Genomic DNA, 17,695 nt, shown 5'->3' on the forward strand with positions numbered 1-17,695 from the left:
GAAATGTTATGCCCAAAATATTTTTCAGATTTGCATTTTGTGGTTAATAGGTTTGAAATGATTAATACTTTCAAATAATCCTTTTCTGTAAACTTTATCTACCTGAGAAAAACTCTCTGCAGGCACTAATGTATACAGGAAGCTCAGAGCAAACGCTAAATGGAAACCATTCTTAATTCAAATCTTAATTCAATAGTTTTATATTGAAGTGAGCAAAATTTAGAAGCCGAGATATTTTCTCAAATAGCATCTTTTTTTTTTTTTTTTTTTAAGAAGAAAGATTTTATTTTGAACAGGTTCAATGGAATGTGTGCTACTGCAAAGTCTGGTTGTAGCAAGCAGTTTACTTTCAAACCTTCACTGTATAAATTGGACATTACTTAGAAATGATTAATGTCTGGTAAAATGTAGATTCAATCCAACATTATGCCAACTTTTACATTTATTGTAGACCCTGTCTCAGTACTAGAGGTGAAATTTTCATCACTCAAAAATGAGAATAACCTTACAGCTACTACTAAGGTAATGAACTGTGAAATTAATTCCCTACTATTGCTTTGAAAATATAGCCCCAGGTTGTTAAGAGAAATTCTGACTTCATCCACATCTGTTATTTAATTCTTCAGTCATCATCTATTGTTGGCTTGATTGTCACCCCTCTTATTTAACCCCAAGCAATTAAATGCCAGTGTGTCTCAACTCTTTGACTAAGGGTGATTTTTTTCTTCTTCTATTTCCATGCACACAGAATTAGTCAAAACAATTTTGCCCAAATCAGCCTTGACTGCACTAATTCTTCCTCCTGTCGACAGGGATCCTGTGTTCACCGTAAGCACTTCATTCTTTGATAGCTTTGGCACTTTTGCTGCTTTCTTGTCTCCTTCAGTGTGTTCACCTACGAGCCATCTAAATAGGAAGTAGGAAATTTCCAATTCTGTGAAGATCTCAGGTAAAGTTTCAATCACACCAAGTAACTGCCACACCATTCTGTCAGCCTGGCACAAGGTAGGGTCAATTTTTGTTCAAACTCCAATAATACCTCCTAGAGCAGGTAGCACTAGTAGTAAAGAACCTGCCTGCCAATACAGGAAATATAAGAGATACGGGTTCAGTCCCTGGGTTGAGAAAATCCCCTGGTGCAGGGCATGGCAACACACTCCAGTATTCTTTCTTGGAAAATCCCATGGAGAGAGGAGCTTGGTGGGCTACAGTCATAGGGTTGCAATGAGTCAGGCACAACTGAAGCGGCTTAGCACACACACAGAGCAGCATACTGAAGATCATTATGCTCTGTGAAAAGTGGTAAAAACATGAATTTTCCTTCAGTGTCTTTGGAAACAACACTGGGTCTGACTTCTATCTCCTGACCCACATTTAATACTCCTTTTAGAACACTACCACCAGCTACATTCTCCTTAAGGTCATCAACTTCACATCCAGATTTGTTGACATCAAAGGATCTAATAACAGTAAGTTGGGGTTCTGAAGTAAAGTCTCTTGGGGGCACTGGAAATTTCTTTACTATGTATTCACAGACAACTTCAATATTGTATTTTAGCTGAGAAGAAATTGGAATAATAGGAGCTCTTTCTATGCTATTGTAACTTGTACAAATGCAAGGATCTGTTCATACCATTCTTTAGTCTGGCTTTAAAAAAAAAAAACTAACTAAATCAATTTTACTTTGTAGAATCAAAATATGCTTCAGTTTCATAATTTCCATAGCAGTCAAGTGTTCAGAGGTCTGAGGCTGAGAACAAGACTCATTCAGTTCAGTTCAATTCAGTCACTCAGTTGTGTCCGACTCTTTGCGACCTCGTGGACTGCAGCATGTCCTGTGCATCACCAATTCCTGGAGCCTGCTCAAACTCATGTCCATTGAGTTGGTGATGCCATCCAACCATCTCATCCTCTGTCGTCACCTTCTCCTGCCTTCAATCTTTCCCAGCATCATGGTCTCTTCCAATGAGTCAATTCTTCGCATCAGGTGGCCAAAGTGTTGGAGTAAACTGATCACGTGGACCAGAGCCTTGTCTAACTCAATGAAACTATCAGCCATGCAATGTAGGGCCACCCAAGACAGGCGAGTCATGGTGGAGAGTTCTGTCAAAATGTGGTTCACTGGAGAAGGGAATGTCAAACCACTTCAGTATTCCTGCTTTGAGACGACCATGAACAGTATGAAAAGGCAAGACTCATTACCAGCTATCAACAGAGAAGCGGCATCCATCACTGCGGCATTGTTCAGCATGGAGCCATCACAACATCGTAATATTCCAGGGCAGTCAACAAAGGCAACATGCATGTGGGCGTCCTCAGTCATGTCAGACACTTTGCGACCTCATAGACTGCAGCCCACCAGGCCCCTCTGTCCATGGGATTTCCCAGGCAAGAATACTACAGTGGGTTGCTGCCGGAGGCCCGTGAGGAATCCCACCCGTGACAAGGTCATGCGGCAAGAGCTCTGATGGCCAGGCTAATCAGACCTCAGGTTTTCCCCCTGGAATTTCCTGAGCATCCACCCCCCTCAAAATAAGAATCTGCCTGCTTTTCCACTTTTCTGATATTCTCTGGAAAAAAGTCAACTCAGGGCTTTAGTCTTCTGCATTTGAAAGGGATGTTTCAGTTAACCCCCTCTGATTGCTCTCTAGCTTGCCTAACAGGTTCCCTGGACCTCTTACAGCTTGTGAATTGCTTGCAGCCCCCAACAGCGAGAGGCACAAAGCTTAAAAGCATCTTAAAGATACAGAGCCTTTTCTAAAGAGTTAAAAATTATATTGGTCACGGGATTTCACTGTTGACTCAATGATTGCTGCCAGGCCTCCATGTTCTTTATCTTTTAGGCACCTGGGAGGATGTTAATCAATGTAAACGGGATATGGAAAAAGATATATAGTAGTTCTGATGTTAGCAACACTAGACTTTTGAGTTAATTACTTCTCTTTGCACTCCTCTTGTGTCCTTGCTATGTAAGAATGTAACTTTATTTAGTACTTTCTGAGAGTGGCACCAAACTTTGGGAAGATCAATACAAATAAGTCTTCTGGTTGACTAACCCTTATCAGAAAAAAAGGCTGTAAAATGTTAATTGGCCCCTTTTGGCCAGAAGATGATGTAAATCACCTAAGACTTGTGTATACAATTAGGTATGCAGAGAGAAAAGCCTGGTTTTGATAAGAGTCTGGGCTGCTAACACTGCATAATTTTGCATTACCCATTGATCTCTATGTACAATCCAAAAGGTATATAAGGCCTTCTAAACAATAGGAGCTGGAGCCAGTCGCTGGACTGTTTTCCCCCGTGTCTCTCTCTTTTTCCCTCCTCTTTGCCTTAATCTCAGGCTGAATTCCCATCTGGGGCGCGGAGGCTCGCCAAGTCTACTTACTTGCCCTGGCTGTTAAGACCCGCGCGAAAGGGAGCCTAAGGCGAGGCACCCTTAGATATTCAAGCGAGCGCCGGTGGCCCAACGTAGATGGTGCAAATTCCTTGTCTGGAATTTTATTGGTCTTCCGCGTAATCCAAGCTATTCAGCCCTCTTCCTCCACTTAATCTTCCTACTACACTAGTTCTTCCTAATCTAATCTTATATTAATAAGTAAATAAGTCTTTCCTCGCCGACTCTGTCCACCCTTCGAATTCCCTGGATCCACCGGGGCTGGACCCTGGCAAGTTGCCATTTCCTGCTCCAGGGAATCTTCCCGACCCAGGGGTCAAACTCTCATCTCCTGCTCTCCTGCACTGGTAGCCAGATTCTTTACCACTGTGTCACCTGGGAAGCCCTAACCAAGGAAATACGGTGGAGAACAATGTAGGTCATCAAGTGTATAAAGCTTAGCATACTCAAGTTTTATTGCAATATTTCTTTCCAGTTCTTTTTGAACTGGACAGTGTGAATTACAGAAATAGCTTTTACAACCATAGATTTCTCATGAACTACATGATGAACTGTACCTATATTAATTATCATGCACCTGCCCCAAATTCATACCAGCCTTGTCCCCCTGACCCCCTCACCCCACCATCTTGCCCAGAGAGATGGTACCTTTTTGCCTTCATTCAGGATATATTTCTTTGATAAATATTTTTATAGAAGAGAACTCATTAATTCAATTTATGGTTCAATTCTTTTGAATTTCTGCCATATTTAGAGGCTGAAAAATAATTAAAAATATGATCAGTCTGTTCTAGATACATGTAGTCATCCCAGTGTCAGTCACTGGGGATTGTCCTCTGCCCTCCTTTTCCTGAGGTGGCATCTATGTTGGGGCTCAGGTACCATCACAGCATCAGGGGAGGCATCTACTTGTTAGACACCTGTCCACACTGACATTCATTACCATGGCCATTGTCTCACCTGGTTATGGCATCAACACTTTATGCCAGCATCTTCTAAGAGGTCACATTCTCCAGGAGAGAGAGATCCTCTGAGATCTTTTGATGACATCCCCTTGGAACTGATATAACAACTTCTGGTTTGCCAGTTTGCATTTAGCTGGTTTCTCTGTTTTTCTTGGGGTATGGAAAAATTCTGCTTTCCTCTCAACTTCTTCTGAATCCTTCTCATTGCTAAATGGGTGGGGGAAAGCTGCTGTGACTACCAGAGACTCTCTAGCCCTGCTCCCCATGCAGACATCTCAATTCGTTTTTAATTTATTTTCTTGAAGTATAGTTGATTTACAATGCTCTGCTAGTTTCTATTGTGCAACAAAGTGATTCAGTTTGTATATCTCCTATATACACATACACAAATAGATTCAAGGGATTAGATCTGATAGAGTGCCTGAAGAACTATGGACAGAGGTTTGTGACATTGTACAGGAAGCACTGATCAAGACCATCCCCACCCCCACCCCAGCAAAATGCAAAAGTGCAAAATGGTTGTCTGAGGAGGCCTTACAAATAGCTGAGAAAAGAAAAGAAGTAAAAGGCAAAGGAGAAAAGATATACCCATTTGAATGAAGAGTTCCAAAGAACAGCAAGGGGAGATAAGAAAGCCTTCCTCAGTGATCAATGCAAAGAAATAGAGGAAAACAATAGAATGGGGAAGACTAGAGATCTCTTCAAGAAAATTAGAGATATCAAGGGAACATTTCATGCAAAGATGGGCTCAATAAAGAACAGAAATGGTATGGACCTAACAGAAGCAGAAGATATTAAGAAGAGGTGGCAATAATACACAGAAGAACTATATAAAAAGATCTTAATGACCCAGATGGCCACGATGGTGTGATCACTCACTTAAGAGTCTGACATCCTGGAATGCTAAGTCAAGTGGGCCTTATGAAGCATCAGTACAAACAAAGCTAGTGGGGGTGATAGAATTCCAGTTGAGCTATTTCAACTGGAATTGAATCCTGAAAGATGATGCTGTGAAAGTGCTGCACTCAATATGCCAGCAAATTTGGAAAACTCATCAGTGGCCACAGGACTAAAAAACGTCTGTTTTCATTCCAATCCCAAAGAAAGGCAATGCCAAAGAAAGTTCAAATTACTGCACACTTTCACTCATCTCACAAGCTAGGAAAGTAATGCTCAAAATTATCCAAGCCAGGCTTCAACAGTACATGAACTGTAAACTTCCAGATGTTCAAATTGGATTTATAAAAGGCAGAGGAACCAGAGATCAAATTGCCAACATCCATTGGATCATCAAAGAAGCAAGAGAGTTGCAGAAAAACATCTATTTCTGGTTTATTGATTATGTCAAAGCCTTTTACTGTGTGGATCACAACAAACTGTGGAAAATTCTTCTAGAGACAAGAATACCAGACCACCTGACCTGCCTCCTGACAAATCTGTATGCAGGTCAAGAAGCAACAGTTAGAACTGGACATAGAACAACAGACTGGTTATAAATCAGGAACAGAGTACATCAAGGCTGTATATTGTCACCCTGCTTATTTAACTTATATGCAGAGTACATAATGTGAAATGTCAGACTGGATGAATCACAAGCTGGAATCAAGATTGCCAGGAGAAATATCAATAACCTCAGATATGCAGATGACACCACCCTTATGGCAGAAAGTGAATAAATAAAGGGCCTCTTGATGAAAGTGAAAGAGGAGAGTGAAAAAGCTGGCTTAAAGCTCAACATTCAGAAACTGAGATCATGGCATCTGGTCCCATCACTTCATGACAAATTGATGGGGAAACAGTGGAAACAGTGAAAGAGTTTATTTTGGGGGGCTTCAAAATCACTGCAGATGGTGACTTCAGCCATGCTGTTAAAAGATGCTTGCTCCTTGGAAGAAAGATTATGACCAACCTAGACAGTATATTAAAAAGAGACATTATTTTGCCAACAAAGGTCCTTCTAGTCAAAGCCATGATTTTTCCAGTAGTCATGTATGGATGTGAGAATTGAACTATAAAGAAAGCTGAGCGCTGAAGAATTGATGCTTTTGAAGTGTGGTGTTGGAGAAGACTGCAAGGAGTTCCAATGAGTTAATCCTAAAGGAAATCAGTCCCAGATATTCTTTGGAAGCACTGATGCTGAAGCTGAAGCTCTAATACTTTGGATACCTGATGCGAAGAACTGACTTACTGGAGAAGACTCTGATGCTGGGAAAGATTGAAGGTGGGTACAGAAGGAAATGACAGCGGATGAGATGGTTGCATGGCATAACCAACTCAATGGACATGAGTTTGAGTAAGCTCTGGGAGTTGGTGATGGACAGTGAGGCCTGGCGTGCTGCAGTCTATGGGGTTACAAAGAGTTGGACATGACTAAGTGACTGAACTGATTGAACTGATAGACACACACATATATACATTCTTCTTCATATTTTTTCCCATTATATCTTACTACAGGACATTGAATATAGTTCCTGCACTATACAGTAGGAACTTGTTGTTTATCTATTCTACATAACAGTTTGCATCTGTTAACCCCAACTCCCAATCCATCCTTCCCCACATCCCAGCCCCTTGGCAATCACAGCTCTGTTGCCTAACTCAGATTGTCATGGGCTGCTGCTGCTGAATGAGCACTTCCCAGGGTTCTGGAGAGAAAACAGAGGCCCTGGCTCCTCTGCTCTGGGCTTCTCACAGTTGGGAAAATTATTCTATTAGCTATCCACTCCCCAGTGTTGGAGCTAACCACAAAACAGGGAAGCAGGGCACAGCACACCTGTTCAGAGTACCTCACCAGCATCTTGCTCTCTGGTTGTCCTCTAATTTTCCTCCAACTGTGTCCAAGATCCCCCTTGCAGGGAGCAAAAGGGCTGATGAACTTGCTCAGTGTTTCAGTTGAGGCTTTTACAACATTTAAAAGGCAAGGGCTTAACATACTTCTTTGGTTCTTTTCTATTTTTTATTTGGGGAAGAATAAAATCTCTTATTGCTTCCCAGGTGGTGCAGAATCCACCTACCAACGCTGGAGCCTCAAGACATGTTCGTCCCCCATCCCTGGGTTGGGAAGATCCCCTGGAGGAGGAAATGGCAACCCACTCCAGTGCTCTTGCCTGGAAAATTCCATGGACAGAGGAGCCTGGTGTGCTACAGTAAATGGGGTCACAAAGAGTCAGACATGACTGAGCACACACACACGCACACACACACACACACACACACACACACACACACACTCCTCTAGCTCCAAGAGGAGAAGGTCACAGGGTAAACAACTAACATAATTAACAGAAACCAACGTGGATGAATGTGATCCTGCCCTATAGCTGGTATCTATTCCTTTATAGCACTTGTTACAGGACAGCTGAGTCTTCTTAGCTCAACACTTAGAGTAGACTTTGCGTGTGTAGCTGCAAAGCCTAAAATCTCTGTGAGCAATAGTAAGGACCTTGTTAAAAGTACACTTTGGCCCTGGGACGAGACAGCAGAGGATACAGAAGAAAGAACAATGGAATCAGATGATAAATGAACAGGTCACCAGACAGTGTCAGAATTTGTAAACCTTGATTCTTTTCATATGAAATAATGTTTCTCAACTAGGGGGCTTAGACTAATGGGGGTCTTTAAGTTCTCTTTCTTTTTTCATTTAATCATTTATTGTCAAAAATATAGTTTTTGAACGGTACATATGCTCTCTCCCAGTTTCTGGTTAACAGAAAACTCCTGATATTGGCTATTATAGAACAATAGAACTGAGTTTTACATATTAGCATTTTTACTGTCATCTACTGTTTCAATTTCATGTGTTCCCTACAAATTCTTTGTCTATATTTTCTTTTAGATGATGATCTTAAAAATTACTATAAACATATCGGTTATCATCTAGACAACCACTTTATCCTCAAACAGCATCATGCAGTTTTAATTCCTACTTCTCCATTCGTCTTTATAGAAGCCATAAGGAGTCGTTTTAAGTTGCCACATTTAAGTTTTAATGCATTGGAAGCATGTTTGCCTGATGTTAGATCAGCAGCCAGGGGCTTACCTGGTGGCTCTGTGGTAAAGAATCCACCTGCCTATGCAGGAGACACGAGTTCAGTTCCTGATCTGGGAAGATTCCACATGCAGCAGAGTAACTAAGCCCAGTGTGCCACAGCTGTTGAGCCTGTGCTCCAGAGCTCAGGAGCCACACCTAGAAGCCGACATGCCCTAGAGCCTGCGCTGTGCAAAAAGAGAAGCCACTGCAACGAGAAGTCATGCACCAGCTAGAGAGTAACCCCCGCTTACCCAACTAGAGAAAAGCTCGAGCAACTTCAAAGACCTCGCACAGCCAAAAATATATAAAATAAAACATAAGATTTAAGGTCAGTAGCCAGACCTTAAGTGTTCTAATATCCAAACAGAAATGCTTGTCTTTTATTCTCAGTTACACTCAAGTTAAACTATTTTGCCACTTAGAAACATGCAAGTTTTCTTTGGAATGATTGTTTTCAATTAAAAATTTTTCCATAGCATGCAATTTGTCTCTTTTATTAACTAATAAATGAGATCAATTTGACAATGTGAAACAAATTCCTGCCAGCAAGTAACATAATGAACTAGTCTCCTGATTACAGGCTAGTGTGAAAACAAAGAACAGTTGAGGATTTAATGTAGAGGTGAGGCATTTCAGCTAAATGAAGACCAGGTAATGTCACTGTGTACCTTATGAGAGAAGTTTCTCATATTTATTGAAGAAAAGGAATGGGAGACTTGAGTCATCCCTTGGCACAAGACAGCTTCTGGATGGCAAACTTAGAAGCCCAAACAACATGCGTTTATATTTCAAATCACAACATAGCCAAGGAAAACAATTACCCACTATACTGAAATAATATGATTAATTTTTATTGATTGATTTTTTAATTGGAAGATAACTGCTTTACAGAATTTTGTTGTTTTCTGCCAAACATCAACATGAATCCATGAATCAGCCATAGGTATACATATCTCCCCTCCTTCTGGAACCTCCCTCCCATCTCCCTCCTCATACCACCCCTCCAGTTTGCTACATACAGAGACACTGTGTTCCCTGAGTCATACAGCAAATTCCCATTGACTATCTATTTTACATATAGTAATATGTTTCCATGTTACACTTTCCATACATCTCATCCTCTCTTTCCTTTCCCGCCCACCCCCACCACTGTGTCCATAAGTCTGTTCTCTATGTCTTTGTTTCTATTGCTGCTGCTGCTGCTAAGTCGCTTCAGTCGTGTCTGACTCTGTGTGACCCCATAGATGGCAGCCCACCATGCTACCCGTCCCTGGGATTCTCCAGGCAAGAACACTGGAGTAGGTTGCCATTTCCTTCTCCAATGCATGAAAGTGAGAAGTGAAAGTGAAGTCACTCAGTCATGTCTGACTCTTAGTTACCCTGCAAGAAAGGTCATTAGTACCATCTTTCTGGATTCCATATATATATATGTTAGTGTATGATATTTATCTTTCTCTTTCTGACTTACTTCACTCTATATAATAGGCTCTAGGTTTATTCACCTCATTAGAACTGACTCAGATGTGTTCCTTTTTATGGCTGAGTAATATTCCATCATATATATGTACCACAGCTTCTTTATTCATTGATCTGTCAATGGACATCTAGGTTGCTTCCATTTCTAGTGATTGTAAATAGTGCTGCAGTGAACATTAGGGGTACATGTGTATTTTTCAATTTTGATTTCCTCAGGGTATGTGCCTAGTAATGGGATTGCTGGATCATATGCTACTTTCATTCCTAATTTTTTAAGGAATCTTCATGCTATCTTCTATAGTGACTGTATCAATTTACATTCCCACCAACAGTGCGAGAGGGTTCTCTTTCCTCAACACCCTCTCCAGCATTTATTGCTTATAGATTTTTGATGATGGCCATTCTGACCAGTGTGAGTTGATATCTCATTGTAGTTTTGATTTGCATTTCTCTAAAAATGAACGCCTGAGGTCAGGGGCGGCAGCCAAGAGGAGCAACCCCATGTCAAAGGAGCAGCGGCTGTGCGGGCACAGGAGGGCCAAGAGGAGGTACTCTATGTTCAAGGTCAGGAGGGGTGACCTCGTCCAAGGTAAGGAGTAGTGGCTGTGCCTTGTTGGAGCAGCCCTCAAGAGATACCCCACGTCCAAAGTAAGAGAAACCCAAGTAAGACAGTAGGTGTTGTGAGAGGGCATCAGAGGGCAGACACACTGAAACCAGAAGCCACACTGCAATCACAGAAAACTAGTCAATCTGATCACATGGACTACAGCCTTGTCTAACTCAGTGAAACTAGGCCATGCTGTGTGGGGCCACCCAAGACGGGCGGGTCATGGTGGAGAGGTCTGACAGAATGTGGTCTACTGGAGAAGGGAATGGCAAACCACTTCAGTATTCTTGCCTTGAGAACCCCATGAACAATATGGAAAGGCAAAATGACAGGATACTGAAAGAGGAACTCCGCAGGTCGGTAGGTGCCCAATATGCTACTGGAGATCAGTGGAGAAATAACTCCAGAAAGAATGAAGGGATGGAGCCAAAGCAAAAACAACACCCAGTTGTGGATGTGACTGGTGATAGAAGCAAGGTCCGATGCTGTAAAAAGCAATATTGCATAGGAACCTGGAATGTCAGGTCCATGAATCAGGGCAAATTGGAAGTGGTCAAAGAAGAGATGGCAAGAGTGAACGTCGACATTCTAGGAATCAGTGAACTAAAATGGACTGGAATGGGTGAATTTAACTCAGATGACCATTATATCTACTACTGCGGGCAAGAATCCCTCAGAAGAAAAGGAGTAGCCATCATGGTCAACAAAAGATTCCGAAATGCAATACTTGGATGCAATCTCAAAAATGACAGAATGATCTCTGTTCGTTTCCTAGTCAAACCATTCAATATCACGGTAATCCAAGCCTATGCCCCAAGCTGAAGTTGAACGGTTCTATGAAGACCTACAAAACCTTTTAGAACTAACACCCCAAAAAGATGTCCTTCTCATTATAGGGTACTGGAATGCAAAAGTAGGAAGTCAAGAAACACCTGGGGTAACAGGCAAATTTGGCCTTGAAATGAATGTGGAATGAAGCAGGGTAAAGGCTAATAGACTTTTGCCAAGAGAATGCAAACACCCTCTTCTAACAACACAAGAGAAGACTCTACACATGGACATCACCAGATGGTCAACACTGAAATCAGACTGGTTATATTCTTTGCAGCCAAAGATGGAGAAGCTCTATACAGTCAGCAAAAACAAGACTGGGAGCTGACTGTGGCTCAGATCATGAACTCCTTATTGCCAATTTCAGACTGAACTTGAAGAAAGTAGGGAAAACCACTAGACCACTCAGGTATGACCTAAATCAAATTCCTTATGACTATACAGTGGAAGTGAGAAATAGATTTAAGGGTCTAGATCTGATAGATAGAGTGCCTGATGAACTATGGATGGAAGTTTGTGACATTGTAGAGGAGACAGGGATCAAGACCATCCCCATGGAAAAGAAATGCAAAAAAGCAAAATGGCTGTCTGGGAAGGCCTTACAAATAGCTGTGAAAAGAAGAGAAGTGAAAAGCAAAGAAGAAAAGGAAAGATATAAGCATCTGAGTGCAGAGTTCCAAAGAACAGCAAGGAGAGATAAGAAAGCCTTCTTCAGCGAACAATGCAAAGAAATAGAGCAAAACAACAGAATGGGAAAGACTAGAGATCTCTTCAAAAAAACTAGAGATACCAAGGGAACATTTCATGCAAAGATGGGCTCGAAAAAGGACAGAAATGGTATGGAACTAACAGAAGCAGAAGATATTAAGAAGAGGTTGCAAGAATACACATAAGAACTGTACAAAAAAGATCTTCACAACCCAGATAATCATGATGGTGTGCTCACTCACCTAGAACCAGACATCCTGGAATGTGAAGTCAAGTGGGCCTTAGAAAGCATCACTGTGAACAAAGCTAGTGGAGGTGATGGAATTCCAATGGAGCTATTTCAAATCCTGAAAGATGATGCTGTGAAAGTGCTGCACTCAATATGCCAGCAAATTTGGAAAACTCAGCAATGGCCACAGGACTGGAAAAGGTCAGTTTACATTTCAATCCCAAAGAAAGGCAATGCCAAAGAATGCTCAAACTACCGCACAATTGCACTCATCTCACATGCTAGTAAAGTAATGCTCAAAATTCTCCAAGCCAGGCTTCAGCAATACATGAATGATGAACTCCAGATGTTCAAGCTGGTTTTAGAAAAGACAGAGGAGCCAGAGATGAAATTGCCAACATCTGCTGGATCATCGAAAAGCAAGAGAGCTCCAGGAAAACATCTATTTCTGCTTGATTGACTATGCCAAAGCCTTTGACTGTGTGGATCACAGTAAACTGTGGAAAATTCTGAAAGAGATGGGAATACCAGGTCACCTGACCTGCCTCTTGAGAAGTCTGTATGCAGGTCAGGAAGCAACAGTTAGAACTGGACATGGAACAACAGACTAGTTCCAAATAGGAAAAGGAGTACATCAAGGCTGTATATTGTCACCCTGCTTATTTAACTTATATGCAGAGTACATCATGAGAAATGCTGGGCTGGAAGCACAAGGTGGAATCAAGATTGCCGGGAGAAATATCAATAACCTCAGATATACAGATGACACCACCCTAATGGCAGAAAGTGAAGAGGAACTAAAAAGCCTCTTGATGAAAGTGAAAGAAGAGTGAAAAAGTTGGCTTAAAGTTCACCATTCAGAAAACTATGATCATGGCATCTAGTCCCATCGCTTCATGGGAAATAGATGGGGAAACAGTGGAAACAGTGTCAGACTTTATTTTTGGGGGCTCCAAAATTACTGCAGATGGTGACTGCAGCCATGAAATTAAAAGACACTCCTTGGAAGGAAAGTTATGACCAACCTAGATAGCATATTCAAAAGCAGAGACATTATTTTGCCAACAAAGGTCTGTCTAGTCAAAGCTATGGTTTTTCCAGTAGTCATGTATGGATGTGAAAGTTGGACTGTGAAGGAAGCTGAGTGCTGAAGAATTGATGCTTTTGAACTGTGGTGTTGGAGAAGACTCTTGAGAGTCCCCTGGACTGCAAGGATATCCAACCAGTCCATCCTAAAGGAGATCAGTCCTGTGTGTTCATTGGAAGGACTGATGCTAAAGCTGCAACTCCAATACTTTGGCCACCTTATACTAAGAGTTGACTCATTGGAAAAGTCCCTGATGCTGGGAGGGATTGGGGGCCAGAGGAGAAGGGGACGACAGAGAATGAGATACTGGATGGCATTACCGACTCCATGGACATGAGTTTGATTGAACTCTGGGAGTTGGTGTTGGACAGGGAGGCCTGGCGTGCAGTGATTCATGGGGTCGCAAAGAGTCGGACACGACTGAGCGACTGAACTGAACTGAATAATGCACTATGTTGAGCATCTTTTCATGAATTTGTTAGTCATCTGTGTGTCTTCTTTGGAGAAATGTCTGTGTAGATCTTTTCCCCACTTTTTGATTGGGTTTTTTGTTTTTCTGATATTGAGTTGTAGGAGCTGCTTGTATATTTTGGAAATTAATCCTTTGTCAGTTGTTTCATTTGCTATTATATTCTCTCATCCTGAAAATTGCCTTTTCACCTTGCTTATAGTTTCCTTTGCTGTGCAAAAGCTTTCAAGTTTAATTAGGTCCCACTTGTTTATTTTTGTTTTTATTTCCATCACTCTAGGAGGTGGGTTATAGAGGATCTTGCTCTGATTTATGTCATCGAGTGTTCTGCCTATGTTTTCTTCTAAGAGTTTTATAGCTTCTGGTCTTACAGTTAGGTGTTTGATCCATTTTGAGGTTATCTTTGTGTATGATGTTAGGAAGTGTTCTAATTTCATTCTTTTACATGTAGCTGTCCAGTTTTCCCAGCACCACTTATTGAAGAAACTGTCTTTGTCCCATTGTACATTCTTGGCTTCTTTGTCAAAAATAAAGTACCCATAGGTGTGTGGGTCTATTTCTGGGCTCTCTATCTTGTTCCATTGGTCTATATTTCTGTTTTTGTGCCAGCACCATACTGTCTTGATGACTGTAGCTTTGTAGTATAATCTGAAGTCAGGAACATTGATTCCTCCAGCTCCTTTCTTCTTTCTCAATATTGCTTTGGTTATTCAGGGTCTTTTTTGTTTCTATGAATTGTGAAATTTTTTGTTCTAGTTCTGTGAAAAATGCCATTGGTAATTTGATACAGATCACATTGAATCTGTAGATTGCATTTGGTAGTACAGTTATTTTCATAATTTCATCATTTCAAAAATAATGAAATATTCTTCCAACTCAGGAACATAGAGTATCTCTCCATCTGTTTGTGTTGTCTTTGATTACTTTCATCAGTGTCTTACAATTTTCTGTATAGTTCTTTTGTCTCCTTAGGTAGGTTTCTTCCTAGATATTTTATCCTTTTTGTTGCAATGGTGAATGGGATTGATTCTTTAATTTCTCTTTCTGATTTTTCATTGTTGTTATACAGGAATGCAAGTGATTTTTCTGTATTGATTTTGTATCCTGTGACTTTGATAAATTCACTGATTAGCTCTAGTAATTTTCTAATAATATCTTTAGGGTTTTCTATATATAGTATCATGTCATCTGCAAACACTGAGAGTTTTACTTCTTCATTTCCAATCTGGATTCCTTTTATTTCTTTTTCTTCTCTGATTGCTGTAGCTAGGATTTCCAAAACTATGTTGAATAATAGTGGTGAGAGTAGGTGCCCATCTCTTATTTCTGATCTTAGAGGGAATGCTTTCAGTTTCTTACCATTGTGAATAATGTGCTGTGGTTTTACTATATGCCTTAACACTGTGCCTTAGCACTGCCTATGGCCTTCACTATGTTGAGGTAGGTTCCTTCTATGTCCATTTTTTGAAGCATTTTTTTTTTTTAAATCATAAATGGATGCTGAATTTTGTCAAAGGCTTTTTCTGCATCTGTTGAGATTATCATATGGTTTTTATCTTTCCATTTGTTAATATTGTTAATATGGTATATCACATTGATTAACTTGCACACATGAGGAATTCTTGCATTCCTGGAATAAACCATACTTGATTCTGGTATATGAGCTTTTCAATGTGTTGTGGAATTTTGTTTGCTAGAATTTTGAGGAGAATTTCTGCATCTATGTTTATCAGTGACACTGACCTGTAATTTCCCTTTTTGTGTGTTGTCCTGCCTGATTTTGTTATCAAGGTGACAGTGATCTCATAGAATGAGCCTGGGAGTGTTCCTTCCTCTGCAATTTTTTGAAAGAGTTTTAGAAGGATAGGCATTAGCTCTTCTCTAAATGTTTGATAGAATTCACCTGTGAAGCCATCTGGCCCTGGACTTTAGTCTTTGGGGAGATTTTTTATCAAAGTTTCAATTTTGAAATAGAAGCTTTGAACAATCCAGTTCAGTTGAGTTTGGTCGCAAAGAGTCGGACAAGACTGAGCGACTGAACTGAACTGAATTGGACTGTTCATAGCTTCTATTTCTTCCCAGTTCAGTCTTGAAAGGTTGAACTTTTCTAAGAATCTGTCCATTATTTCCAGGTCGTTCGTATTACTGCCATGTAGTTGCTCATAATAGTCTCTTATAATCCTTTGTATTTCTGCATTGTTTGTTGTAAACCCTCCTTTCTCATTTCTAGTTTTGTTGATTTGATTCTTCTCTCTTTTTTCCTGGATAAATCTGGTTAAAGGTTTGTCAATTTTGTTTATCTTCTCAATGAACCAGCTTTTAATTTTATTAACTTTTACTATTGTTTATTTCATTTATTTCTGCTCTGATCTTTATGCTTTTTTTTTTTCCAAAAAATCCTTTGGTGATTTTTTGTTCTTCTGTTTCCAGTTGTTTTAGGTGTAAAGTTAGGTTGCCTATTAGATGTTTTTCTTGTGTTTTGAGTTATAAACTTCCCTCTTAGCACTGCTTTTGCTGCATCCCATAGGTTTTGAGTTGTTGTGTTTTCATTTTCATTTGTTTCTAGGAATTTTTTAATTTCCTTTTTGATTTCTTCAGTAACCTGTTCATTATTTAGAAACATATTGTTTAATCTCCACTTGTTTGTGTTTTTACAGGTCTTTTTTTCTTGTATTTGGTATCTAGTCTTATAGCACTGTGGTCAGAAAGGATGTTTTGTATGATTTCAGTTTTATTAAATTTACTGAGGTTTGATTTGTGACCCAAGATGTGGTCTATCTTGGAGAATGTTCCATGTGCATTTGAAAAGAAAGTGTATTCTTCTGCATTTGGATGGAATGTCCTGAAGATATCAATGAGATCTATCTGGTCATTTAAGGCTTGTGTTTCCTTATTAATTTTTTGTTTTGATTATCTTCCATTGGTGTAAGTGGGGTGTTAAAGTCCCCTACTATTATTTTATTACTGTCTATTTCTCCTTGTATGTCTGTTAGTGTTTGTCTTATGTACTGAGGTGCTCCTATGTTGGGTGTATAAATATTTAAATTTGTTATGTCTTCCTTTTGGATTTATCCCTTGATCATTATGTAGCATCCTTCCTTATCTCCTGTAACATTATTTTAAGGTCTATTTTATCTGATATGAGGATTGCTATTCCAGCTTTCTGTTGCTTCCCATTTGCATGGAATATATTTTTCCATCCTCTCACTTTCAGTCTATATGTCTTTAGGTCTGAGGTGGGTTTCCTGTAGACAGCATATATATGGGTCTTGTTTTTGTATCCATTCAGCCAGTCTGTGTCTTTCTGTGGAACATTTAATCTATTTACATTTAAAGTAATTATTGATATTTATGTTCCTATTGCCATTTTCTTCATTGTAGGGAGTTTGTTTTTGTAGGTCTTTTTTCTCTCATATTTCTTGACTATATGAGTCCCCTTAACATGTGTTGCAAAGATGGTTTAGGGGTACTAAATTCTCTTAACTTTTGCTTGTCTGTAAAGCTTTTGATTTTTCCATCAATTTTGAATGAGATCCTTGCTTGGTAGAGTATCCTTGGTTGTAGATTATTCCTTTTCAGTACTTTAAATATTTTCTGCCATTCCCTTCTGGCCTGGAGAGTTTCTGCTGAAAGATCAGCTGTTAAGTGTATGGGGTTTCCCTTATATGTTACTTGTTGCTTCTCATTTGCTGTTTTTAACATTCTTTTTTTATGTTTAATCTTTGTTAGTTTGATTAGTATATCTCTTGGCATGTTTCTCCTTTGGTTTATCCTCTATGGGACTCTTTGCACTTCTTGGACTTGATTATTTCCTTTTCTGTGTTGGGGAAATTTTCAACTATAATCTCTTCAAAAATTTTCTCATATCCTTTCTTCTTCTCTTCTTTTGGGACCCCCAT

The 17,695-nt window shown here is 40.0% G+C and overlaps 1 pseudogene; it reads right to left on the bottom strand.

The window, feature by feature from the left end:
• Nucleotides 1-622: 622 nt before the first annotated feature.
• Nucleotides 623-2,323, bottom strand: LOC120861252 (annotated as a pseudogene).
• Nucleotides 2,324-17,695: the final 15,372 nt, after the last annotated feature.

Source organism: Oryx dammah, unplaced genomic scaffold (assembly GCF_014754425.2).
Source record: "Oryx dammah isolate SB20612 unplaced genomic scaffold, SCBI_Odam_1.1 HiC_scaffold_11232, whole genome shotgun sequence".
NCBI lineage: Eukaryota > Metazoa > Chordata > Mammalia > Artiodactyla > Bovidae > Oryx > Oryx dammah.